This window comes from Coccinella septempunctata, chromosome 7, assembly GCF_907165205.1.
Source record: "Coccinella septempunctata chromosome 7, icCocSept1.1, whole genome shotgun sequence".
NCBI lineage: Eukaryota > Metazoa > Arthropoda > Insecta > Coleoptera > Coccinellidae > Coccinella > Coccinella septempunctata.
In genome coordinates this window covers 2,875,991-2,901,264 of record NC_058195.1, presented here as the reverse complement: position 1 = coordinate 2,901,264, position 25,274 = coordinate 2,875,991, and the positions used below count along the sequence as shown (strand labels likewise).

At 40.6% G+C, this 25,274-nt stretch overlaps 1 protein-coding gene across 1 annotated transcript in view; it reads right to left on the bottom strand.

Moving 5' to 3' along the window:
* Positions 1-25,274, bottom strand: part of LOC123316356 (protein gustavus) — a 196,845-nt gene that overhangs the window by 158,772 nt on the left and 12,799 nt on the right. The window contains exon 2 of the mRNA XM_044902396.1: positions 23,537-23,568. The gene's annotated coding sequence lies outside the window, so the exon portion shown is untranslated. The remainder of the gene's footprint in view (positions 1-23,536; positions 23,569-25,274) is intronic.

Here is a 25,274-nt window from a genome sequence, read left to right as displayed (position 1 = left end):
GTCAGTAAAATGATCCTGGTCGATATATTTCGTACTATTTAACTTTTTGAAAAAATATCTGTGATATTCGGAAAATTGGGTACTTTGGCTGAATGCAACTCTTTTTGAAAGATCCACAGACGTGTAGTGTCATAAATTTAGCTTGCATAGCTCATCATGCAAATTTAAAATGGCCATATCTTTTCAACAGGTCCGAATCGGAAAAAATTGTATGAGAAAAAAGTGTTTCTTTTGACTTCAAGAATCTACTGTTGAAATATCTGTACGAGTCGAAGATTCATTCTGTATAGATCATCATTTGATGCAAGAATGATATCTTGAATGCTAATGACTGAATTATCGATTGAAAACCGGGGGTAAAACACATGCACACAAGAAAAATTAGTACTGGGTGTACTCCAAGACGAGTATTCTCTACGCTCGATATCAGCCCATGCAAAAATTGCAGTGTTCCTTTTTTCGCACGACAAATTCCATTCCCACCGGATGGAGAAGGAATAAACGGGCGAAATAGCTGGATAACATTCCATATTGACCCCGGAATATGCAACGTACGAGTGCGGAGATGAAAAGCCGCATTTGGGGCTCGTATCCTGACGCGTCGAATGCATCACTCCACTTATCGGTAGAGACGGCTGGCTGTAGACGCGGAGGAATTTCGCGAAATCGGATATATATACGCGAGAGCCAAATTAGATAGAATCCTGAGGGGACTCGTCCCTATAAATCCCATTGTCGTGAACCGCCCGCACCGCCCGTAAAACCGCCGGTTATGAAATATTCATACGAGGAATGCCATAAATTCGGCAGACGATGCATACGCGGTACCCCCGTAACGAGGAAAATAGTCGCGCTTTTTCACGTTCAACTTTGGATACAACATAGAGTATAACTGTGGTAACATAGGAATATCTGGAGTGAGGGTTGAATTCGATGAAAAATCGAATTTATATGAGATTTCGCATTCGCTGACATTCGATAGAATGTATATGATCACCTTGCAAGGCTTCCACCCTAGCAAAAAAACTCGATTTCGAAAATCACGAATTTTTGCACCTCTGTCTGAAAAGCAGGGAGTTTTATTCGTGTCCTAGGATATTGAGGGCGAAGGAGGTGTTCAGTAGATCCTAGAAAACCAAACAGTTGATGGTTCGATAGAGAATTGCACTCCACAGAGGTCTTCGATGTCAACTCGAAAATGGAAAGTGGAAAAACAAGAAAAATTATTTTCTCCTAAACAGGGCCAGATATTTGAGATTTTGGTATGAAAATATGGGTTTTCGGACACGCTGAATCTATTGCGAGCAATTTAGAAAGCCTATCTCCTTTTGTTTAGATTTTCATCTTGGAAAAGGCATTTTTCAAAAATTGCAATTTTCAATCTGCGATATCTCCTGTTATATTCGTCTGATCGAATTGGGATTTCCGGTTATATAATCAGCGTTGCCTAGGCTTCCACCCTAGCACAAAAACTCGATTTCGAAAATCTCGATTTTTTGGGTCAAAAATGAGCAAGGGGTTAGACCCCCCTAAAATGACCTATTTGCTACTCTGTCTGAAAATCAGGATGTTCTATCACTGTCTTAGGATATGGAGTGCATAGTATTTGTTTTGAGGATTCTAGAAAACCAAACAATTGATGATTCAATAGAGAATTGCACTTCAGAGAGCTCTTCGAAGTCAACTCGAAAATGAAAAGTGGAAAAACAAAAAAAATTATTTTCTCCTAAAAAGTGTCAGATATTGGGAATTTTGGTATGAAAATATAGGTTTTCGGACACGCTGAATCTATGGCGAGTAATTTCGAAAGCCTATCTCCGTTCGTTTAGATTTTCATCTTGGAAATGGCAATTTTTCAAAAATCGCAATTTTCAATCTGCGATATCTCCTGTTATATTCGTCTGATCCATATGGGCTTTCGGGTTATATAATCAGCGTTGCCTAGGCTTGCATCCTAGCACAAAAACTCGATTTCGAAAATTTCGATTTTTTGGGTCAAAAATGAGCAAGGGGTTAGACCCCCTAAAATGACATATTTGCTACTCTGTCTGAAAATCAGGATGTTTTATAACTGTCCTCGGATATGGAGTGCATAGAATTTGTTTTGAGGATTCTAGAAAACCAAACAGTTGATGATTCAATGGAGAATTGCACTCCATAGAGCTCCTCGAAGTCAACTCGAAAATAAAAAGTGGAAAACCAAAAAAAAATTTTTCTACTAAACAGTGCTAGATATTCGGAATTTTGGTATTGAAGTATAGGTTTTTGAACACGCTGAATCCATTACAAGCAATTTGGAAAGCCTATCTCCCTTCGTTCAGATTTTCATTTTGGAAATGGTATTTTTCAAAAATTGCAAATTTCACTTGAGAATTCGTCAACACCGAACGGCTGCATCTTGCTCGATAAAATCTTCAGATTTTCAACTAGAAGAGTTGCTTTTTCAATATATGTATCACATTTTAATCTACGGTTATTTTTATTGAGAGAAAAACTACTCTAACAGTGACTATCGAATAATTTCCAAAAAGACGGAATCACTTAAATAACCGTCAAGATTTCTAAACAAGAAGAGTTGCTCTTTCAGAATATGTAGCACATTTGGATCTACGATAATTTTCCTAGAAGAAAAACTACTCGAAAGTTGACCATCGAAAAATTCTCAAAGAAATGGGGTCAGTTCAAACTTCCTAAGACCGACGGGTTGTGCCATCCTGAGAAAGATGGGTTCATGGGATGCTCTCAATTCTGCAGTGAGAAGTGAAATTTGGCATTGGCAATGAGCGGTTCAATCATTTCATTTCTCCGAAATACGTGAAAAAAAAACATTTACTTTCGACGGCTGACGTCCGTGGAATGGTACGAACCGCGGCTACGTCGCGTTGTTTGTAGTTACTTTGTTCGAAAACGGACCACCTGTCCAATTTTCCATACTTAATATACCGAACGAATTCCGCACAAAGCAACGCCGACGGGGTGGAAAGAGGGGAAAAAAACGACAAAACAAAACTTGGGCTCGATATCGCTCAGATGATACGGCGAACGACGAGCAGGGACTGAAAAAAAAACAGGACGATGAACGGGACACGAATTTCGACAATTTCGCATTCGCTTTAGGTCGCATTCGGTTGCGATTGAATGGTTCCTGTTAATGTATCGCGTATTGCATGTGCATGCATTTTTCGAGAAAAATTATCTGCCTATTACGAATGGTGCAGTGAGGAAAAAACGCAATCTGAAAAAATGTACTCGATATAATAGGAATCTACCTTAAAAGTGGATCTACGTACAAAGTGGATCTCCTAGCTCTCTAGTTCATACTATAAGGGATGTAAGTAACATTTACTAGTCTAGAAATAATGTTGTAATGAGTCAAGATATCAATTTGACTTCGGTCTTATGACTTCTCCGAACCTTGCCAGTTTCATTTGAGCATAATTCTCTTCAGGGATGATCAAAAAGATGAGAGAAAGACTGATAATACCACATGGAAGAGTAGAGGAATCGTTAAGAGACGGTCCTGCAACATCTGGTCCCTCTATCCCATAAAGAATTGTATATTACACAACATTGTCGCAGGCAGTCAATGAAAAGATCCTACCAAGCCACCTGAATCTCCAGGTAGATAGGAGGATGCTCCATTCTTTCCTCTTTCCTGCGTCGCGGGCGAAGAAGGGCCCAGACTTCCTGATATATGGCTGTCCCCAGACGACCACCTTTACCCATTAACGCGTTTTTTCTTAGGAACTGAGGCCATTTGGCAAGGCACGTACGTTTTTTTTTCGCTCGCTGGGTGCGGCCCTACAGGAACGCAAAGTCCGACTAGGAAAATTCTGAAACGTAAATTACCGGCGGAGGCTTTGTGGGTATCGTTTATGTCCGCGGGACATCTGGCGATTCGGGGAGGGTTTTCCTAGTCTGGAGTCTTTGGTCGACAGAAGGACAGCTGATTGCTGGGTGGGTAGGTTTTGCTATAAATATGCAGGGAGAGAAGTTTTACGTTTGTTCAGAATATAAGGGACATAAAAATTGGGGGATATAGAAATAATTACGAATTCGCGAGTGTTTCAAAAATGAACAAGGGCTAACCCCTCGTTCATTTTTGAAACACTTAAAAAAAAGTTATTTTCTCCTAAACAGGGCCAGATATTTGAAATTTTGGTATGGAATTATAGGTTTTCGAACACGCTGAATCTATTGCGAGCAATTTCGAATGCCTATCTCCCTTCGTTTAGATTTTCATCTTGGAAATGGCAATTTTTGAAAAATCGCAATTTTCAATCTGCGATATCTCCTGTTATATTCGTCTGATCCAATTGGGATTTCCAGTTTTATAATCAGCATTGCCAAGGCTTCCACCCTAGCATCAAAACTCGATTTCGAAAATCTCGATTTTTTGGGTCAAAAATGAGCAAGGGGTTAGACCCCCCTAAAATGACATATTTGCTACTCTGACTGAAAATCAGGATGTTCTATCACTGTCCTCGGATATGGAGTGCATAGAATTTGTTTTGAAGATTCTAGAAAACCAAACAGTTGATGATTCGATAGAGAATTGTACTCTAGAGAGCTCTTCGAAGTCAACTCGAAAATGAAAAGTGGAAAAACAAAAAAAGTTATTTTCTCCTAAACAGGGCCAGATATTTGAAATTTTGGTATGGAAATATAGGTTTTCGAACACGCTGAATCTATTGCGAGCAATTTCGAAAGCCTATCTCCCTTCGTTTAGATTTTCATCTTGGAAATGGCAATTTTTCAAAAATCGCAATTTTCAATCTGCGATATCTCCTGTTATATTCGTCTGATCTAATTGGGATTTCCAGTTTTATAATCAGCATTGCCAAGGCTTCCACCCTAGCATCAAAACTCGATTTCGAAAATCTCGATTTTTTGGGTCAAAAATGAGCAAGGGGTTGGACCCCCCTAAAATGACATATTTGCTAGTCTGACTGAAAATCAGGATGTTCTATCACTGTCTTAGGATATGGAGTGCATAGAATTTGTTTTGAGGATTCTAGAAAACCAAACAGTTGATGATTCGATAGAGAATTGTACTCTAGAGAGCTCTTCGAAGTCAACTCGAAAATGAAAAGTGGAAAAACAAAAAAAGTTATTTTCTCCTAAACAGGGCCAGATATTTGAAATTTTGGTATGGAAATGTAGGTTTTCGAACACGCTGAATCTATTGCGAGCAATTTCGAAAGCCTATCTCCCTTCGTTTAGATTTTCATCTTGGAAATCGCAATTTTTCAAAAATCGCAATTTTCAATCTGCGATATCTCCTGTTATATTCGTCTGATCCAATTGGGATTTCCAGTTTTATAATCAGCATTGCCAAGGCTTCCACCCTAGCATCAAAACTCGATTTCGAAAATCTCGATTTTTTGGGTCAAAAATGAGCAAGGGGTTAGACCCCCCTAAAATGACATATTTGCTACTCTGACTGAAAATCAGGATGTTCTATCACTGTCTTAGGATATGGAGTGCATAGAATTTGTTTTGAGGATTCTAAAAAACCAAACAGTTGATGATTCGATAGAGAATTGTACTCTAGAGAGCTCTTCGATGTCAACTCGAAAATGAAAAGTGGAAAAACAAAAAAAGTTATTTTCTCCTAAACAGGGCCAGATATTTGGAATTTTGGTATTGAAATATAGGTTTTTGAACACGCTGAATCCATTACGAACAATTTGGAAAGCCTATCTTTCTTCGTTTAGATTGTCATCTTTGAAACGGCATTTTTCAAAAATTGCAATTTTCAATCTGCGATCGAATGCGATCGAATGGTTGTGCCGAAGTAGATGAAATTTTCAGATTTTCAACTAGAAGAGTTGCTCTTTCAGAATAAATATCACATTCAGATTTGCGATAATTTGCCTGGAAGAAAAACTACTCTGGATTTGATTTTAGAAAAATTGCCAAAAAGATGGGGTCAGTTGAAACTTCCTCAAGACCGAACGGTTGTGGCAAAATGGATGAATCTCCCAAATTTTGTACTAGAAGAGTTGCTCTTTCAGAATATGTATCACACTTAGATCTGCGATAATTCTCTTGGAAGAAAAACTACTCCAAAGATGACCTTCGAAAAATTCCCAAAAAGTTGGGTTCAGTTGAAACTTCCTCAAGACCGAACGGTTGCGCTGGGGTGGATGAAATGTCGAGATTTATGATTTATCACAATAAAGGTTGCTCTGTTAGTGTATGTATCACGTTTAAATCAACTATGATTTTTCTGCTAGATATTACCTAACTCGAAAGTTGAAAAATGGACGAGTTAAAAATTTGATTTTCTGGTAAACAGTGTTATATATCCGAAAGTTTGTTGAGCAAATATAAGTCGCAGGGAAATGTAGCTTATGAAATTCAGTTTGCGGATCGTCTACAATATATATCACTTTTATAAAAAGCAGTTGGCCTTGGAAATTTGACACTTTATAGTATGTAAATTGAAGGTTGTGACGGTTTTCGAAACACTTTCGTGTTTTAACTCAGCGCTACGTTGTCTTTTCTACGAAAAAATCCAAGATAGATTCGTAGCTCTGGTCAGCTCCTCGAGATTCATTACAATATGTAAAACGCCGACTTCGACAGATCGTCTCGGGAGGTTGGTAGCATTGACCTTTTTTCCACGTACTACAACTTCCGGACCTTCTGCTGCTCCTTAGCCGTGGCAATTTCAGCGGCATCTGCCCCGTCCGCGAACGCCTTCCGGATGTTAACCTTGCGGGTAACATCGTCCATAATACGGGTCATTACGGCGATTTTTATGGGTTGCGTAAAGCGGCTTTATCGAAAGTGAGGCCGTCATTATTGGACCGCGCGTTTAGCGGGGAAAATCGATAGTCCCATTATCGCGATTCTCGACGTAGAAAATTGCCGAAGATGGCCTTCGCAGGAGTCGTTATCTGGTACTTCCGCTGATGAGACGAAAGGTGGAGTAAGACATGGTTTTTTTGATGTTTCGAATGGTCCTTCTGTTCGAATTGCAACCCAGGGAACACAATGTCACATTTTCCGATAGTTATGATGCTTCAACCACAGGATTTGATGGTTAGGGACCACTTGAAGGATGTGGAGAAAGGATCAAAGATATAACGAAGAGTCCTAAAAGGTCTTTTGTTTCATCGTTCGAAGAATGATATATCTTTGTCACCTGGTTACTGCCCTAAAGAGAAAGTACAGCATTTCCTCTTATTCCGAACTGCTGGAGACCAGTGGTGGCTCGTCAGGGAGAAATAAATAGCAACCGAAGTGACCCAATCATCCTCACACCTGGTAGAGGAATGCAGAGAAGCTGTGCGGGACGAACCACACAAGTGCCACGTATGTGACGAACCACACAAGTGCCACGTATGTTACTAACCACACAAGTGCCAAGTATGTGACGAACCACACAAGTGCCACGTATGTTACTAACCACACAAGTGCCAAGTATGTGACGAACCACACACGTGCCAGGTATGTGACGAACGTGGCACGCTTGCTGAATAAAACAAGATGAACACCTCCCATAAAATCATCAGACGACTTCGATATTCAGCCAAGAACCGAATAAGAAAAGGGTTCACAATCCACTCTTTCTTTTTTCTCAAATTCATTCAACAACTGTCGTGACCATTAGGAATACGAAACTTGAGAACTACAAGTTCTAGGTATGTGACCAACCACAGAAGTGCCAGGTATGTGACCAACCACAGAAGTGCCAGGTATGTGACGAACCACAAGTGTCAAGTATGTGACGAACCACAAGTGTCACGTATGTGACGAACCACACAAGTGCCAAGTATGTGACGAACCACACAAGTGCCAGGTATGTGACGAACGTGGCACGTTTGCCGAATAAAACGGCACGAATACCTCCCATAAAACCATCGGGCGACTTCGATATTTCGCCAAGACCCGATTAAAAAAATAAATTACGCGGTTTACGATCCACACAACCGTTTTTTGCCATTCATTCAGCGTGAATCTTGCTTTTCGACGACCGAAAAGTGAAACACCGGCAACGTGATATCCTACCGACCGAAGGACCTTGGGAACGGTCATCGCACGCCGCGGCCGTCGAAAGCTACCTGAAGAAACCGGGCATATCGAAGCGGCGGAGTCACGGTAGGGCATGATGATGAAGGTGTATATATATATAGATAGATATACACGGTATTGACGGCCAGACGGGCACGCTGCCTCCTTGGCCAGCAGGACGTAGGCCTGGGGGCCGAACAATGGACGGAAACATTGTCAGATCGCGTAGTATACGGCGAGAAACGCTCTTGAAACATAGGGACACAATTCTGGGGTCCTCATATCACTGTGATGTTAGTAAGAGTGTCGAAAGAGTTTGTTCAACTTAAAAAAACATAATGAAATGGATTTAACAAACATCTAGACCAAGAACACTATCTACTCTTCGATATCGATGGGTTTAATCAGTAATACCCACCCCTGTCCATGATCTATGACTGACAACTGACGTAGATTTGGTAAACGTCAGAATCTCGAAGCTTTTTCCTAACCTAATCTAACCTAACCTAACCAAAGAGTATCAAGAGTTGATTCTCTTTGGTCTAATCTTACATTGTCAGTTATGCCAGACTGACAACTGACGTAGATTTGGTAAACGTCAGAATCTCGAAGCTTTTTCCTAACCTAACCCAACCTAACCTAACCAAAGAGTATCAAGAGTTGATACTCTTTGGTCTAACCTTACATTGTCAGTTATGCCAGACTGACAAATGACGTAGATTTGGTAAAGGTCAGAATCTAGAAGCTTTTTCCTAACCTAACCTAACCTAACCTAACCTAACCAAAGAGTAGCAAGAGTTGATACTCTTTGGTCTAACCTTACATTGTCAGTTATGCCAGACTGACAACTGACGTAGATTTGATAAACGTCAGAATCTCGAAGCTTTTTCGTAACGTAACCTAACCAAAGAGTAGCAAGAGTTGATACTCTTTGGTCTAACCTTACATTGTCAGTTATGCCAGACTGACAACTGACGTAGATTTGGTAAACGTCAGAATCTCGAAGCTTTTTCCTCATTTCCTTTTAGCTGGGCACGCTACGATCATTCGTCATTCGTTGGCGGAACATTTAGCGGCTTGCTTCCCCTATCTATCATATCTATATAGATAATACACCTATATACGCGAAATGATTCAACCAGCTGCTCCTGCAGGAACAGAATTGCCTCGTTAAGATTATAAATGATTCTCATCCATCCCCTCAGTCCGCAGAAACAGACAGTTTTACGAGGAATAAAAAAAATACGCGTCCTATTCATCGCTGTCAAAATGACGATACTGTCGCTCTTACCAGACGTTAATTCACCCGCATAAAACTTCGATCAAAACCGCCGCATCCAGCTAGCATCGACGAGAGGGCAACCAGCCAGGTAGACGTCTTCGCATTCTGCGTAGCCAGCATCAAAAGGATGCCTCGGAGCCCACGGCAGAGACCAAAAGAGGCTCCCTCTCCGAAACAAAGCGCGGACGGGGATGGATGAGCCGAGGACCAGGACGATCAACGTTTTCGGAAAGTTCTGTAATTTCATTATCCGCGCTCGTACATGCGAGCGCTCCTGCTGACTGTCAGGGGTGTACAAATGGAGATATACGTCGATAGGACGCGGTATCGATCCTAATTATACGTCGACACGGATTCTCTCCGGGGCCGTTATTCACGTTGGATGGCTAAAATCGAAAGCCCGCAGGTTTTGCGATGATGGCAGTTGTAGAATGAAGTCCTTTCTTGTCTTATCGAATATGATCAGGGTTGATATTCATAGAATACGTCGGCAAGGACTATTCATCCATTTTATTATCAGCCACATAATATTACTTTATGGTGTCGTCACCAGTGAATCAGGAGGGTTAGGATATGTTCACATTATGTGAATTTCCCCAATTACGAGAATTTTGATGATGGACATTAAGCGGAAATGAGATAGAGAGGTTTTGGCATTATTCAGACGCGTTGGCAAATGAAAGTACAATGGCAAAATTTTCCTTCATTGTTTATCAGGGACATAAAATTTGTGTATCTACCTAACTCAAATTTATTCTTGTTAAGAGGAGTTTATACCACGAAACTTTCTAGCCATCCGTATAAGGGGTGAAGGGGAAAGGCTAACAGAATGTGGGGTGTTGCCAGAACACTTGAACAACAAGTAGAAGTTACGAATATTACCATAAAGCCACTTTCGTCGAAAAGATGGCAGCACTTAACGAACGTCTCTTTTAAATTTCACCAGGATAAGAATTGTAGCCAATGGCGTGACTTTTCGAGAAATTTTTTCATGCGGAAATTCATAAAAGAGACAATAGCACCTCGGAAAGTTAATAACATGAATGAATATCTGTTCTTCAATGAAAAATTGAACTGATTGAATTGATATATAATGAAAACTGAAAACCCCATATTATAAATCGGTGGTTTCTGACGTAAGATATTCATTTTCCCTTTTTGAACTGACCACTGAAACGGTGTAGACCCCTCTTAAGTGTCTCAACTTACACCAGATAAATCAACCTTCCACGAAACGCCTTTTCCGAAAAAGGTCGATTTTTCGTCCTCAAAACCTCCAGGGGCCAAACGTTTGGAAAGAAGAGATTTCCCAATTTAATTTTTCTATTCGGCGTAGAAGGAAAACTATCGTGACCATAGAAATACGAAAACGTCCAACCACAAGTGTCAAGTATGTGACGAACCACAAGTGTCAGGTATGTGACGAACCACAAGTGCCAGTTATGTGATGAACCACAAGTGCCATGTATGTGACGAAACACAAGTGAAAAGAACTGAACGAACCGTTTTTCAGAAGTGAGGATGGAAAAAATCAATTTTGATCATATACATCATATATGCTCCTGATATGTACCCATCTTTTCCTTTAACTTAGGTTAAACGACGACAACGACACATCGTGGCATTTCGTTTGGCCACTCCTCGGTCGCTGGCAAAGAACCTATATCATTTGTCTTCTCGTCCACGCTCCTCTTAACACACTTTCGTTATATTGAGAGAGGTAAAGACGGAGAGAGTGAGAGGGGAGACCGAAAGGCACGATAAGAAATTAAACTTGGGGTCTGTCGGGTTGAAGGACGAGCGAGAATATTGTTCCAGCCTCGTGCTCGAGAATTTTCGCTGTATTGCTCGATTTGGAGCACCCGAACAGGTTGATGTGCAGAAACGAGAGGAAAGAAGAGTGAGTAAAGGTTATTTTTCCGTTGGCCTCTGTGGGAGGGTATCAGATCTAAAAATAGCCGCGTCCGCAAGATTTTTTTCGACGAGGATCACAGCGCGAAACAAAAATATGTAAATAATACTATTTTCTAAGAGTCGAACAAACCACTCGGTAACACAATAGCGTTTTTTCGAATTGTTTTCAAAACTTCTCGAAGTGAGAGCCGAGAGAGGCTCAAGCTCTAGACGGAATGTTTTCCTTTTTTCCGGTTGTAAAAAAACCAACATCCACTCTCGCATTTCCTTATGAGATCTACGGGCGGGCAAATTTCTAACGACGTTCCGAGAATAATTATTCCCTTCTCGCCCACTTTTCCTCTTAAGCTGGAAAAACCCGATGATAATGAAAGTTTCCACACTTTCCTCGGTCCCACCTCCGTCTCGGAAACGGAGAAAGATCTCATAAAAAGGCGCCTACCACTTTATCCTGCTGTGGTTTGAACTCTCCTCATCATCGTGCCGCTTTGAAGGGTCGTTCTCAGAACTGACGTATATTGCTCCGATAAAAGCTTCGAATCCAGTCGATTTGAGGCTTGACTTTCTCTCGTTCGTGTTATTGGATTTTTCCCCTGATGAGGATGAAGAAAATTGTGTTCTGAAAGCGTTTGTTGTTTGGGGATGTTCTCTCATTTTATGCCAGATTTATCACTGAGGTACTAAAATTCAGTGAAATATTTTTGACCGTTTCCAGTTATGATTCATGTATCTGTACCTCTGTATCTGTGGCTCTGCACCTATATATGTAGCGCTGTACCTGTATCTGTTTATATGTGGCTCTGTATCTCTATCTCTGTATATGTGCCTCCGTATTTCTGTATCTATATCTATACCTCTGTATCTGTACCTATGTACATGTGGCTCTGTATCTATATCTCTGTATATGTGGCTCTGTATCTCTATCTCTGTATATGTGGCTTCGTTTTTTCTGTATCTATATATGTAACTCTGTATCCGTGGCCCTGTACCTATATCTCTGTATGTGTGGCTCTGTACTTGTATCTGTTTATATGTGGCTCCGTATCTCTATCTCTGTGTATGTGGCTCCGTATTTCTGTATCTATATCTGTACCTCCATATCTGTGGCTATGTACCTGTATCTCTGTATATATCGCTCTGTATCTGTGGCTCTGTATCTCTATCTCTGTATATGTGGCTCTGGTTCTCTATCTCTGTATATGTGGCTCTGTATTTCTGTATCTACATCTGAACCTCTGAATCTGTGGCTTTGTACCTGTATCCCTGTATACCTGGCTGTGTACTTGTATCTGTTTATATGTGGCTCTGTATCTGCGTCTCTGTATATGTGGCTCTGCATCTCTACCTCTGTAAATGTGACTTCGTATTTTGGATCCTTATCTCTACTTCTCTATCTGTGGCTCTTTACCTGTGTCCCTGTATATGTGGCTCTTTACTTGTATCTGTTTATATGTGGCTCTGTATATGTGTCTCTGTATATCTTTCTCTGTATATGTGGCTCCGTATTTCTGTATCTATATCTGTACCTCCGTATCTGTGGCTCTGTACCTGTATCTCTGTATATGTCGCTCTTTATCTGTGGCTCTTTATCTGTGGCTCTATATCAGTGGCTCTGTATATGTGGCTCTGTATCTATACCTCTGTATATGTGCCTCCGTATCTCTATCTCTGTATATGTGGCTCCGTATTTCTGTATCTATATCTGTACCTCCGTATCTGTGACTCTGTACCTGTATCTCTGTATATATCGCTCTTTATTGGTGGCTCCATATCAGTACATGTGGCTCTGTATCTCTATCTCTGTATATGTGGATTTGTATTTCTATCTCTGTATATGTGGCTTTGTATCTTTATCTCTGTATATGTGGCTCTGTATTTCTGTATCTATATCTGAACCTCTGAATGTGTGGCTCTGTACCTGTATCCCTGTATATGTGGCTCTGTACTTGTATCTGTTTATATGTGGCTCTGTATCTGTGCCTCTGCATTTCTTCCTCTGTAAATGTGGCTTCGTATTTTGGATCCATATCTCTACTTCTCTATCTGTGGCTCTTTACCTGTTTCTCTGTATATATGACTCTGCACCTGTATCTGTTTATATGTGGCTCTGTATCTGTATCTCTGTATATGTGGCTCTGTATCTCTTTCTCTGTATATGTGGCTCCCTATCTGTATTTCTGTATCTATATCTGTATCTGTAGCTCTAAATATGTGGCACTGTATCTGTAACTCTGTATCTATATATTTATATCTGCATTTCTGCTACTTTGAGTCATTAGCTAGTTCGATGCAGATTTTCTCACCAATGAATTATCGACATGAGAAACATCGCTTGAAAAAATGTTACGAATCGTCGACGTCTCTGAAATATCGATATATGGTTCGCATCTCTGAGCAGGACAGCAAAGTCTGCAGGTAACTACCCAACTACCAAGAAACCCAGGTACCTGTTCAGCTCTGCGTCCGCGATAACGAACTTCCGACAACGCCGGGCCAGATATCAACCATCAGATTCCGCGAATATTTCGGTAAATTGGCCTCTTGCCGTAGGTGGTCCGAAACACGTCGTAATCACATCGCGACGGCAATGCCAAATCCATTCATAATAACCTCGACGACGACGATGTGCCTTTGTCGACTATGGATATTCGGCAAGACCCCTTGAATGGAATACCTACATTACACCGGTCGTCCGGCTTTGGCAGCAGCCTCGGTTTTTTCGATTCGAGCAGGGCGCACACACACACAATGGGAATCCTTTCACCAGTCCGAGCACCAGACGAGAAAGGTCGGACCATTCGGTGGTAACGACCATTTCAGGGTTAAGTGCACGGTGCCGTAGACCGCCCGTAGAGACCTTGTAATCGACAGTTCGTTAGCGCTGAAGGACGGTGCCCACGTTCGGTTTTTACCGTACGAGTTGATCGACGCGTCGATAGAAACGTGAGTGATAAGAACTGGACCTGGGGGATCCTAGAACTTTGGTCCTCATGGTCCTCATGAACCACGTATGTTGCAAAACGATTTCGCAACACAAAAACTTTAAATATCAACGCGAAACACATACAATCCAGCAGTATTACTACCTTGAGTAGATCGTGGGTCAAAAGGAAGGTGTAGAAGATGACTACGCACCACTTTTGGCTAGGAAAGAAGAGAAACTCATCAGGATACGTTCCTATGTTCGGAAAAAATGTTCAATTTCCAGAAATAACCCAACCATCGCTGTATTCTTCTCGATTCTCCATTATAACTGCGGACCAAAGACCTCCACAGTGTTCTGTCTAACGCTAGTTGTTCCCAGTTATGATTGGTATCAACTGATTTTAGGGATTGATGCAGCGTATCCTTAAACAGCTTATACTGGCCTCCTGGTTTCCGAGCTCCCTCTGTGAATTCGCCATACAGAGCTCTTTTTGGGAGTCTTGTGTCTTGCATCTTCAGAATGTGGCCGCTCCATCTGAGTCGGGCCCTCGTTACTTGAGTCTCGATTGTTGTACAACTCGCGCGTTGCAAGACTCCTGCATTTGAAACTTTGTGGAACCATCTGATGTGCATTATTTGTCTTAGATGACGTTGTTGCGTTTGTTCAAGCTGTTTAATATGTCGCCTGTAGGGCGTCCAGCTTTCGCTTCCGTAAAGAAGCGTTGGGAGGACCACTGCTTTGTAAAAAGCTGTCTCGGACTTCAGATTGAGGTCGTGATTTTGAAACACTCTGTCCTTTAGCTTCCAGAATGCCCGCGATGCCGAATTGATACGGTTGTGTATTTCCGTGTCCAGGTTAGCACTAGTATTCATGAACCTTCCCAAGTATTTGAACTGCTCGACCTGTTCTAGAGTTTCATCCTCCAGGCTGATATCTGTTTGAGGGTTTTCTGGCGGACGAAGATTTTGGTTTTGTCAATATCGAGTCTAAGGCCTAAAGCTTCGTATATATGTTTATAGGTGTCCAACATTATCTGTGGATCCTCTGGGCTGCTAGCGATAAGTTCGCAGTCATCTGCATATTGAAGTTCCGTGATGAACTTTGTACGGGTTTTTGCTCTGAGGCCCTTCAGGTTAAACAGGCCTCCATCAAATCTGAATCTTATTCCAACACCTCTTACAGGCATACTCATGTCAGCAATGATCGAGACAGCTATGGCGAAAATATTGGACACTGAAAGCGCCAACATGCAGCCTTGTTTTATTCCAGAGTTGGTTAAGAAATGGTCGGATGTAGAGCCGTTATGCTATATTCTAGCGGTGTTGTTGGTATGGAGGCTTTTACACACTGTTAAGAATTTTTCGGGTACTCCAAGGCGTCCTATGATTTCTCATAGCGCTCTTCCGATTCACAGAGTCGAAGGATATGTGATACATATCCCAAAGGAGAAAATCTTCTAGTAATAAATCTCGAAATTTCATCGACCCAGAGAAAGATATCCAAGAATGTACCGATAAGTTAGAGCAACTTCCAGAAGACCACATTCTAAGAATCTCAGATGATGGTAACTGTTTCCTCCTTACCCCTAACTTCAGTTCCAGATCAGTGTTAGACTCACAGACTCCTACAAGCGTCCTTCCTCCAGAGGAACTACGAATTTTGCTGGGGTACGAGAAAAAAAAACGTTTTTTCATCGAGCTGTCAATAGGTAGTCGAGTGGCTTAATCGCTAGCTCTGCGGACTCTAAACCAGCTGAAGAGACGTATCAAAGTGGAAATTCCGGATGTTCGAACAGGGTTCTCGTCTGCCCGCGGCTTAAGCCTCGCATTTAGGACTGCTAATAACACGTCGTACGTCACGTTTGAACTTCGAATGTCGAACGTTCGGAAAACCGCAGAGGACCTCCGCCGTGGATTAGGCGTTGGCGTTCTCCGAACTCTCGAAAATAACGCCCGACATCCACGTTGGCTACGGGAATCCGTAATGACAGCTTTGACATTTGAGCCGAACCGGATTAGAAGTGGTCGGTTGACGTATGGAAACGCCTAATGGGACTCTGTACATCGAGTTCTCGTTTACCAGGACGTCGATGAGGTCCATCAAAAGATCTTCGATATACAGAGTGCGGAATTTTCACGTACAAAAACGAGACACGACAAATCCCTCTTCGAGTTTCTTTTTCGCGTTCGCATCTCGATGAACAATAAACATGCCCCTCTGCGCGACTGGATACGCACGAGCACAATGCTACGAGCTTCCATGTTACCGCCAGCATTTTTTTTTGTTCCGTTGGGGATGTAAGACTGCCAGACTCGTTCCGATGCACTATGCGAGCACAGCCAACGGTGATGTAATTGCATTTCCAACGACTAAACCGGGATCCAGAGCACATCGAACGAAAAAGCTTTAAATTGTATGTACACACAGAGTAGGGTATTCTGGTGGTAAGGGAGGGTAGAGCGAAATCATTCCGGTTATAACACAACTGAAAAGCAGCTGAATACGAGAGACGAAGGATTTCGACGATGTATTGATATCTAGCTCGCCTAGACCAGTTCCATGCATAAAAAAAAATATTGCGTTAACATAGCAACGAACAATAACTCATTTGAAGTGTCAATGTATCGAGCCATCATCAAGTACCCATATATAAAAGGGTGAAGAAGTAAGCAGATTTACGAAGATGTGCTTAATACCCTTGGTGATCAATGTCCTTCGTATGCGACCGTGAAAAATTGGACTGCAAGCTTCAACAGAGGTAAATTTTCCATTGAAGATGATGACCTATCGGGAAGGCCAGTTTCTGTGTCAGTCTTTGAAAATATCGATGCAGTTCATGACATGATATAATCAGACCGTCGAATTGGGCTAAAACAGATATCTGAAGCACTGAATATTTCATACGAACGCGTTCATCACATAGTTCACGTCGATTTGGACATGAGAAGAATTGCTGCAAAATGGATCCTCAAATGTTTGAATGTTGACCAAAAGCGTGCAAGGGTAGAGAAGCATCGCGTTCGATCTGTGCTCGATTTGAAAACGATGTAGACTTCTTAAACCGAATTGTTACTATGGATGAGATTTGGGTACATTTCTATGATCCAGAAACGAAGCAACAATCGCTGGAATGGCGACACTCTGGTTCTCCAAGATCTAAGAAGTTTCGTGTCCAAAAATCTGCTGGAAAAGTTCTTGCTTCAGTTTTTTGGGATTGCCATGGAGTAATCATGATTGATTTTTTGGATGAGGGTAGAAAAATAACCGGAGATTACTATTCGATATTACTGACCACTCTACAGAAAAAATCAAAGAGAAAAGACGCGGAAAGCTATCCAAAGGTGTTTTGTTTTTGCGAGACAACGCCCCTGCACACAAATTTCATGTTGCCATTCAGAAAATTCGTGATTTAGGGTTTGAATTACTAGAACGCCCTCCTTATTCACCAGATTTAGCTCCATCCGACTATCATCTCTTTCCTCTGACTGAAAAAAAGTTTAAAAGGTAATAAATTTTCTTCCAACGAGGAGGTAATAAAAGCTGTGGAGAACAAGAAGAAACATTTTTTTAAAGGTATAGAGACGTTGCAGGTTCGCTGTAATAAATGTATCCAATTAAGAGGAGAAAATAAACATACGATATACAATCACATAAAGTACCTATTCCAAATTGATCCTCCCAATATGAATTAACCTCATACCTGAATTTCCTCTAAGCAAAACTCATAGCTTGAAATTCTTTTACTACAGCAGAATATTTGATGTTTTCTAATCGATTTTATGCATCCCGAATGGGTATGAAACATTAAAACAGTTCGGAATGCGTTGTTTTTCTACTCATATAGTAAATAAATAATTCGGTCCACATTATCAATGATATTTTGCATTTGAAATACGAACGCAGTCGATGATTATCATTATTCGAGAGGATCTGTTTAATCGGATTTAGAATTCGAATCGGGATTATTCTATTTTTACCGTTCTCTTGTGCCTCTGCCCGATACTGCCCAAAGTGGGTTCAATTTCGATTATGAATAGCGCAATTTTCCATCTATAATTGAATGTCATGCATCCTCTACTAAGGTTTGAGGGTGGTTGAGTTTTTCCAATAGCAACCCTGATTTTTGCCCCAGAATTGAATGTTACTTTCTTTGCTGAGAATCATTTGATCATTGATAGGTTTTTCAACCCCTATTTGTTATAGGAAACGAACAATATTCCATCCATTCGCTACATTTTTTTTTACAACATTCGCACGTGAAACCAAATATTTCAAGCTTATTCTGGGGCCAATTCAGAAGCGACCTCCCTTACACCGAGTGCATCAGGGGTGCTTCTCCCATTGGGGTCGGCAACGGAACGAGGGGTTGCCACTGGCATCATTTAACTCAGATCCTGCCGAATCGATAGAAAAGTCCTTGTGCATGCGATGCTACGGGGATAAAGCTCCAGCGACAGGAACGGAGCGAAAATTCAGCCGGAATTCCATTGGCGTACTGGATTTCTATGGAAAATGTCAGCTCTAGCTTACGGATATACCCTGACCAAAATTCGAAGACGTCATTGAACATTTGTTCGAAAAAGACTCCTCCAAACCCTTCCACCACATTCAAATCACCTTCGAATGAAAAAAATAGAAATAAAAACGACAAACGACAACGACAAATTCATTTTCAATTGAAACAGAAGGTACACAAACGCAAAAACCAAGAATAACTTGAATATGAAGAGCCTGTGCACTCACTATAAGATCGGGAGGTTCAAATTGACTTTTCTCTTCAAAAAACTAATAAACCATGACACTTGAAACAACCTGTATAATTACGTTCACAAGTATTTGTCGTAGGCTACAGAATTCCAACAAATGAAGTGTTTCAAAGTCGTGTTCAACTCTCAAGTCCATATCATAAGTCTAGCACAAAGAGAAGTATCGGCAAATAAGAGACACCATGCTCAAGCACTTGTAATTTATTGAAAAATCGAAATTTCGATCTGGAATAAACTTCCTGGTTCACTGAGTCACTTGGAAAACGAACAAATCTTTTCGAATTCACACTAAGTGAACAAAAAGTTCACTTAGTGAAGAGATCGAATCCCAATCTTCTTTGCCTATTTAAAAAAAAAAGTTTTTTAGGGGCATACATAGATGGAAAAACGGTTAAAGTGGAGTGTAACGAGAACCCACGACATTTTATCTTGCCCGATCTCGCTAAATTAGCCTCGAGCGAAGTCGACCTCAAGAAAATGATTAGTTTTAACGTTCCCGAAAGACTTTGTATGCAAAACGACGGTCGGATTTGAATAAAGAGCTTCTGGCGTGCGTGTAAACGAACAAATTAGAATAATCTCTATCCGTTCTATGAAATATTCGGCCACCTGAAATGGTAATTTGGTAATTCATGAAACAATCCGGTGGATGTGGACTAATTTTCATCGCAAATTCAAACTCCGCGTCGAGTATAATCAGAAGTTCCTACCAAAATTAAATCGATATTTCGGCAACGAACGTTCCGTGGCATCTAGCGGGTTTTCCCGATACTACTGGATAGAATTCTGTAATGTTGAACGAGATATTGAGGACGGAATCTGTATTATCGTTGTTGAGGCCTCTGCAAGTAGATGTCACTACTTGTAGCTCTATCATTACTTCCACCCTTCGACATTAGATGGCAGGCTGTCTGGCTTCCTGTTTAAAAGTTCTCATTCGATTATGTATTAAGAGTGACAAGGACGCCTACAACAAGACCACACACGATCGAAATAGCCAAAAATAGCCTTCAATCCATCTGTTTACTCAGTGTGGGGAGAACTGTTGTAAAACAACAGGTGCGGTTGGATCCCTCTGGAGGGTTGTAGATTGTAGTAGTGGTTCAAATGTAGACAGTCTACATGTTTTGCATCCAGTCGGCGAAAGAAATGCATATTCTGATAACGAAGGAGTGGATAAAACGTTGCATCGATTATTTATCAATTTTTCCCATCAGAACATTACTCTAGATTAAGAAATGTTAATCACAAGTCTACCAGACATGGGAAATGTGTTTGTTCGACTCCAAAGCTCACTATTCCGATTAATCATATAGTATACATTCAATTCAAATCGCGTAAGGTTCCTTTGTTCCCTCCACATCTACCAGTTAATGGTCGCATAAGCATATATATACGCGATTAAAATAAACGCAAGTTTTCCTTTAGAGCTAAAACAAACATTTTTCCGAATCAGCCTTGTATTTCAACACTGTTCCGACTTCTTGGAATAGATTACCACGTACATGGACGCTTTAATCGCACTGTGTTACCAGATATAGAACGAATTATGCGATGTTTGATTCGAAATGAAGGAATTGTTCTCTGGAACTGTGACATGCCTAATGAGATGTGTAACGTCTGTTGGAGAAGTGAATACGCTGGGTATGTAGGCTAAGAAAGTGAAATATGCTCGGTCGTGGCCTCCACAAAATTGCATTTTGATGAGACACCGAATTATTGATGATACTTGTTCATTATTATGAAGAAATTAAGAATCGGTATCAGCTGCTTACGTTATGCAAGTGGTTGCCAAATTTGACGCTACTGGTTCAGTAGAATACAAAAAGAGGGTGCGTGGAGGAGACGAAGCGAGGGACGTGGCTGTCTTAGGTCATGTAGCAAACTTTTTTGCAGTTATTGTTGCATATTCAACAGTTCCCAGATGAATGACGACTGAGAACATCGATACTATTAAGTCCGGTCGAAAAACTTCTCACATAACAGACTTATGTCGATACCGTTATGGAGAAAAAAATTTAGCAACAATAGAAGAATTACGACACTCGTGAACGCAATGAGACCGATTGGGGAATTACACCTAGCGGTAAATTATGATGGGAGACGAGGAACAAGACGAAGATGTAAGTTATGACGATAGACTAGTCAATTTTGCTGCCGAGACACCACAATTTGCCAATCTAGAAGGTCAATAGTTGGTTCATTATCGTATCAACATCAATACGCTCGGCGAATATTCATATCGGCTTATACGCCCTGTTACCAGAGCCAATTTATCAACTCCGTGCTCTTACACTTCGTTTTATTATTTTTGTGATGGAGGTAAAGGGCAAGATCCAATGAATTTGTGACAAATCAATGACGGATTTTGCAACTAGATTCAGGAGGGCATGGGCTCCGGGTTAGATGATATTGGCTAGTTGGTATCCATTTCCTGAGTCCGAAATGTAAAAGTAAAGAAGACACTACCCCAGCTGTAGTCATAGATATTGAAGGATGCTTGAAGGAGGCGAACGTTGAGCTACTAATACGAGGATGTATTGATTTCTAGTTAGCCTAGCCAAGTTACATGCATAAAAAAATATTGCGTTACCATAGCACCGAACAATAACTCATTACAAGTGTCAGTGTGAAGTTCGAAGTCAAAAAAGTAAACCAGAGTTACGCAATAAATTAAAAGAAGGAAGATGTTCTCCGAAATTGTGAAAATCGAAAAATTGGAGTATCGAACCATCATCAAGTAGATGTATTTAAAAGAGTTAAGAGGTGAGCAGATTTACGAAGATATGCTTAATACCCTTGGTGATCAATGTCCTTCGTATGCGACCGTGAAAGAATGGACTGCAAGCAGCTCAAAAGAGGTAAATTTTCCATTGAAGATGATGACCGATCGAGAAGGCCAGTTTCTGTGTCAGTCCCCGAAAATATCGATGCAGTTCATGACATGATTTTATCAGACCGTAGAATTGGGCTAAAACGGATATCTGAAGCACTGAATATTTCACACGAACGCGTTCATCATATAGTTCACGTCAATTTGAACATGAGAAAAATTGCTGCAAAATGGATCCCCAAATGTTTGAATGTTGACCAAAAGCGTGCAAGGGTAGAAGCATCGCGTTCGATCTGTACTCGATTTAAAAACGATGTAGACTTCTCGAACCCAATCGTCATTATGGATGAGACTTGGGTACATTTCTACGATCCAGAAACGAAGCAAAAATCGATGGAATGGCAGCACTCTGGTTCTCCTAGAACTAAGAAGTTCCGTGTCCAAAAATCTGCTGGAAAAGTTCTTGCTTCAACTTTTCGGGATTGCCATGGAGTAATCATGATTGAATTTTTGGATAAGGGTAGAAAAATAACCGGAGATTACTATTCGACATTACTGACCACTCTACGGGAAAAAATCAAAGAGAAAAGACGCGGAAAGCTATCCAAAGGTGTTTTGTTTTTGCAGGACAACGACCCTGCACACAAATCTCATGATGCCATGCACAAATTCGTGATTTAGGGTTTAAATTACTAGAACACCCTTCTTATTCACCAGATTTGGCTCCATCCGACTATCATCTCTTTCCTCAACTGAAAAAAAGTTTAAAAGGTCGTAAATTTTTTTTCAACGAGGATGTAATAAAAGCTATGGAGGTCTAGTTTGCAGGCCAAGAAGAAACAGTTTTTTTCAAAGGTCTAGAGATGTTGCAGGTTCGCTGTAATAAATGTATCCAATTAAGAGGAGAATATGTGAGTAATGAAATATTTCGACATTGAAATTTTGTTTGGTTCTATAGTAAGCTAAGAATTTTTCAATATATCCTCGTATTTGTAGATTTCTCCTTCAATTTCCGACCCATAAAATTCTCCATCGTCATTCAACATGAAATGTGAAAATTCCTGCGGTCTGTGAAGCTTTTCCTTGACGTCGGTAGACCAAATAGGTTTTCCAGGAATCGGAAAATATCAACCATAAAAAAAATTGATTTTCATTAGTCATCGTGAAGGAAGTCTATCTAATATCGTCGCGAAGGTCCATGAACAATCGAAATCAACACATTTCCTGAGAGAATACGCCCAATTATACTCGTTCGCATCGCTGAACGAAAAAATTGAATACATAAGTCGGTGAGCGCCAGATCTAAAATAAGAAAAACGTGAGGCAACACTTTCGATGTTTGTGTATGTATTTCCACACGCCGCCGTGTTTATACACATTCTCGAAGATCATTTGTATTCTGCTTTTCGCTGAGATCGAAATATGAATGGCATATTGTATACGATTCATTGATTGAGCCAGGTTTATAGCTTATTTTATTTCTTTTTATGGCTGGATATGAAGCACTTCAATCTTTTCAACTGTTACACATCGATTGTTCCAAAACTCCCAAGGACCCCTTTATGTTTTTATTATTGATCGCAATTTTATTTCGAAGGTCTTCTTGACGAATATCCATGATTGAACTATAGAAACTGCCACGACTTTCACTAGAATCATTGAGTATTAAACTAGTACTCAATGCTAGAATGAAGTTTTAACCATCGGTACACGTGTTTCTCTGTAGCAGTAGCTTGATGAGACTAGTAAGTAGTTCGACAGAAAGTTGGGATTTTGATGATATGTCAACTTACCAGATTGGAGTGCTTAGTGGTTCTTCAAGAATCTGTAAAAAAATAATGAAATCAACATTTTTATACACACAAAATTCTGGAGAACCGAGATTGAATGTGCATAGGTGATGAATGTCATTGGATTATTGGAAAATGTGAACTTTTTCACTCGAAAATGAAAATCATACGTCAGAAGAACTGAAAAAAAAATGAAGAAGAAGAAATTCGAATATGGAAGACGCACACTATCTTATTTTGGCAACTATTCATTTGCACTGTAAACTACTAACACTAGTAATCACACTAGAAATAACTTTACGTAGCCTAACCAAAATTAAAAAAAAAATAAACCTATAAAAGTAAATCAGAATCCAATAATCATCGGAAAACAGTACTCACAGTTCATCGAGCAGAAATAAAAGGACATAAAATCAGACATAAACTTTTCACAACACTAATTCTGAATCACCGACACCACTTATACTCTAGCAATCATCGACAAGAAAAGATAGTTTCGGTTTGAATCGAAAGCTCAAACGTCATTAAAGATCCATTTCCCTCTCACAATCACCATCGGAAAATGATTACAATTTAGCTTGATCAACAGGCGGAACTGGACGAACGCAAAAAAGTCTCATTGGCTACTAACGAACTATGGAAGCCATACCGTTTTTTGTGGCCTATTTTTCAGCGAAATGCAAATAGCCGATGATACGTTTTTATTTACCGTCGATTCAGCCATTGACTGGAGACCTTAGAATCTGACCGTCGATTCAACACTGTTGTGCTTCCGTTAAACGGGCATAATTTCAAGTGCGAATGTTAATTTCCACAGTATAATGAACGGAATATCGAAATGAATATATTTATTTCCTAAGGAATGACTCTCGGATTCGATATGATCGAGTGGAAGAACGGTGTTGAATTTGACCTTTGGCTAATGCGAATTGAAACAGTGATTTTTTGGTTAAAGGTAGAAAATAACCGGAGAGCACTATTCGACATCACTGACCACTCTACGGGAAAAAATTTAAGAGAAAAGACGCGGAATGCCATCCAACGAATGTTATCCACTTTCAACGGTTTTCTTCAATACAGATGTTTTTTCCCAGCAGGAATAAAAAAAGATGATATTATCAGATTTTGAATGTATTGGCTCCATTCTAAAATCAGTTGTTCTCGATCAATTCTGGTGATCAATAGTTTTTCTTTCGTTTGATTTTCTACACTCGATCGCTATGCAACGCGAAACACGCAATTTGACCCAAGAGGAATGTGCCCAAGCGGTAGTTTTGCGAGAAGAAGGGTGGACATACACAAGAATTGCAGAAAGGTTTGGAGTTTCCCATACAAGTTTGTCCAGAATGTTGCAGCGATTCAGGGAGACAGGTATGAATGTCCGAAGACCAGGACAGGATAGACCACGGGTAACAACTGCCATTCAAGAACGTTACTTGAGAGTTTCTTCGTTGAGACAACGGTTTGCAACCGCTCGCCTCCTTCAAATTCAGCTTGAGCAAACTCATGAGGTGCAAATTAGCACCCAGACATTAAGAAATCGCCTCAGAGAATATGATTTAAGGCCTCGTGTCGCGGCAAGAGGCCCAGCTCTTACCCCAGCCCATCGAAGGGCGCGTTTGGATTCTGCGAGAGAGCATATCCATTGGAAAGAGGCCGATTGGGAAAGAGTTCTGTTCACAGATGAGTCTAGATTCTGCCTCTAATATTGTGATCGACGTTCCCTTGTATACAGACGTCC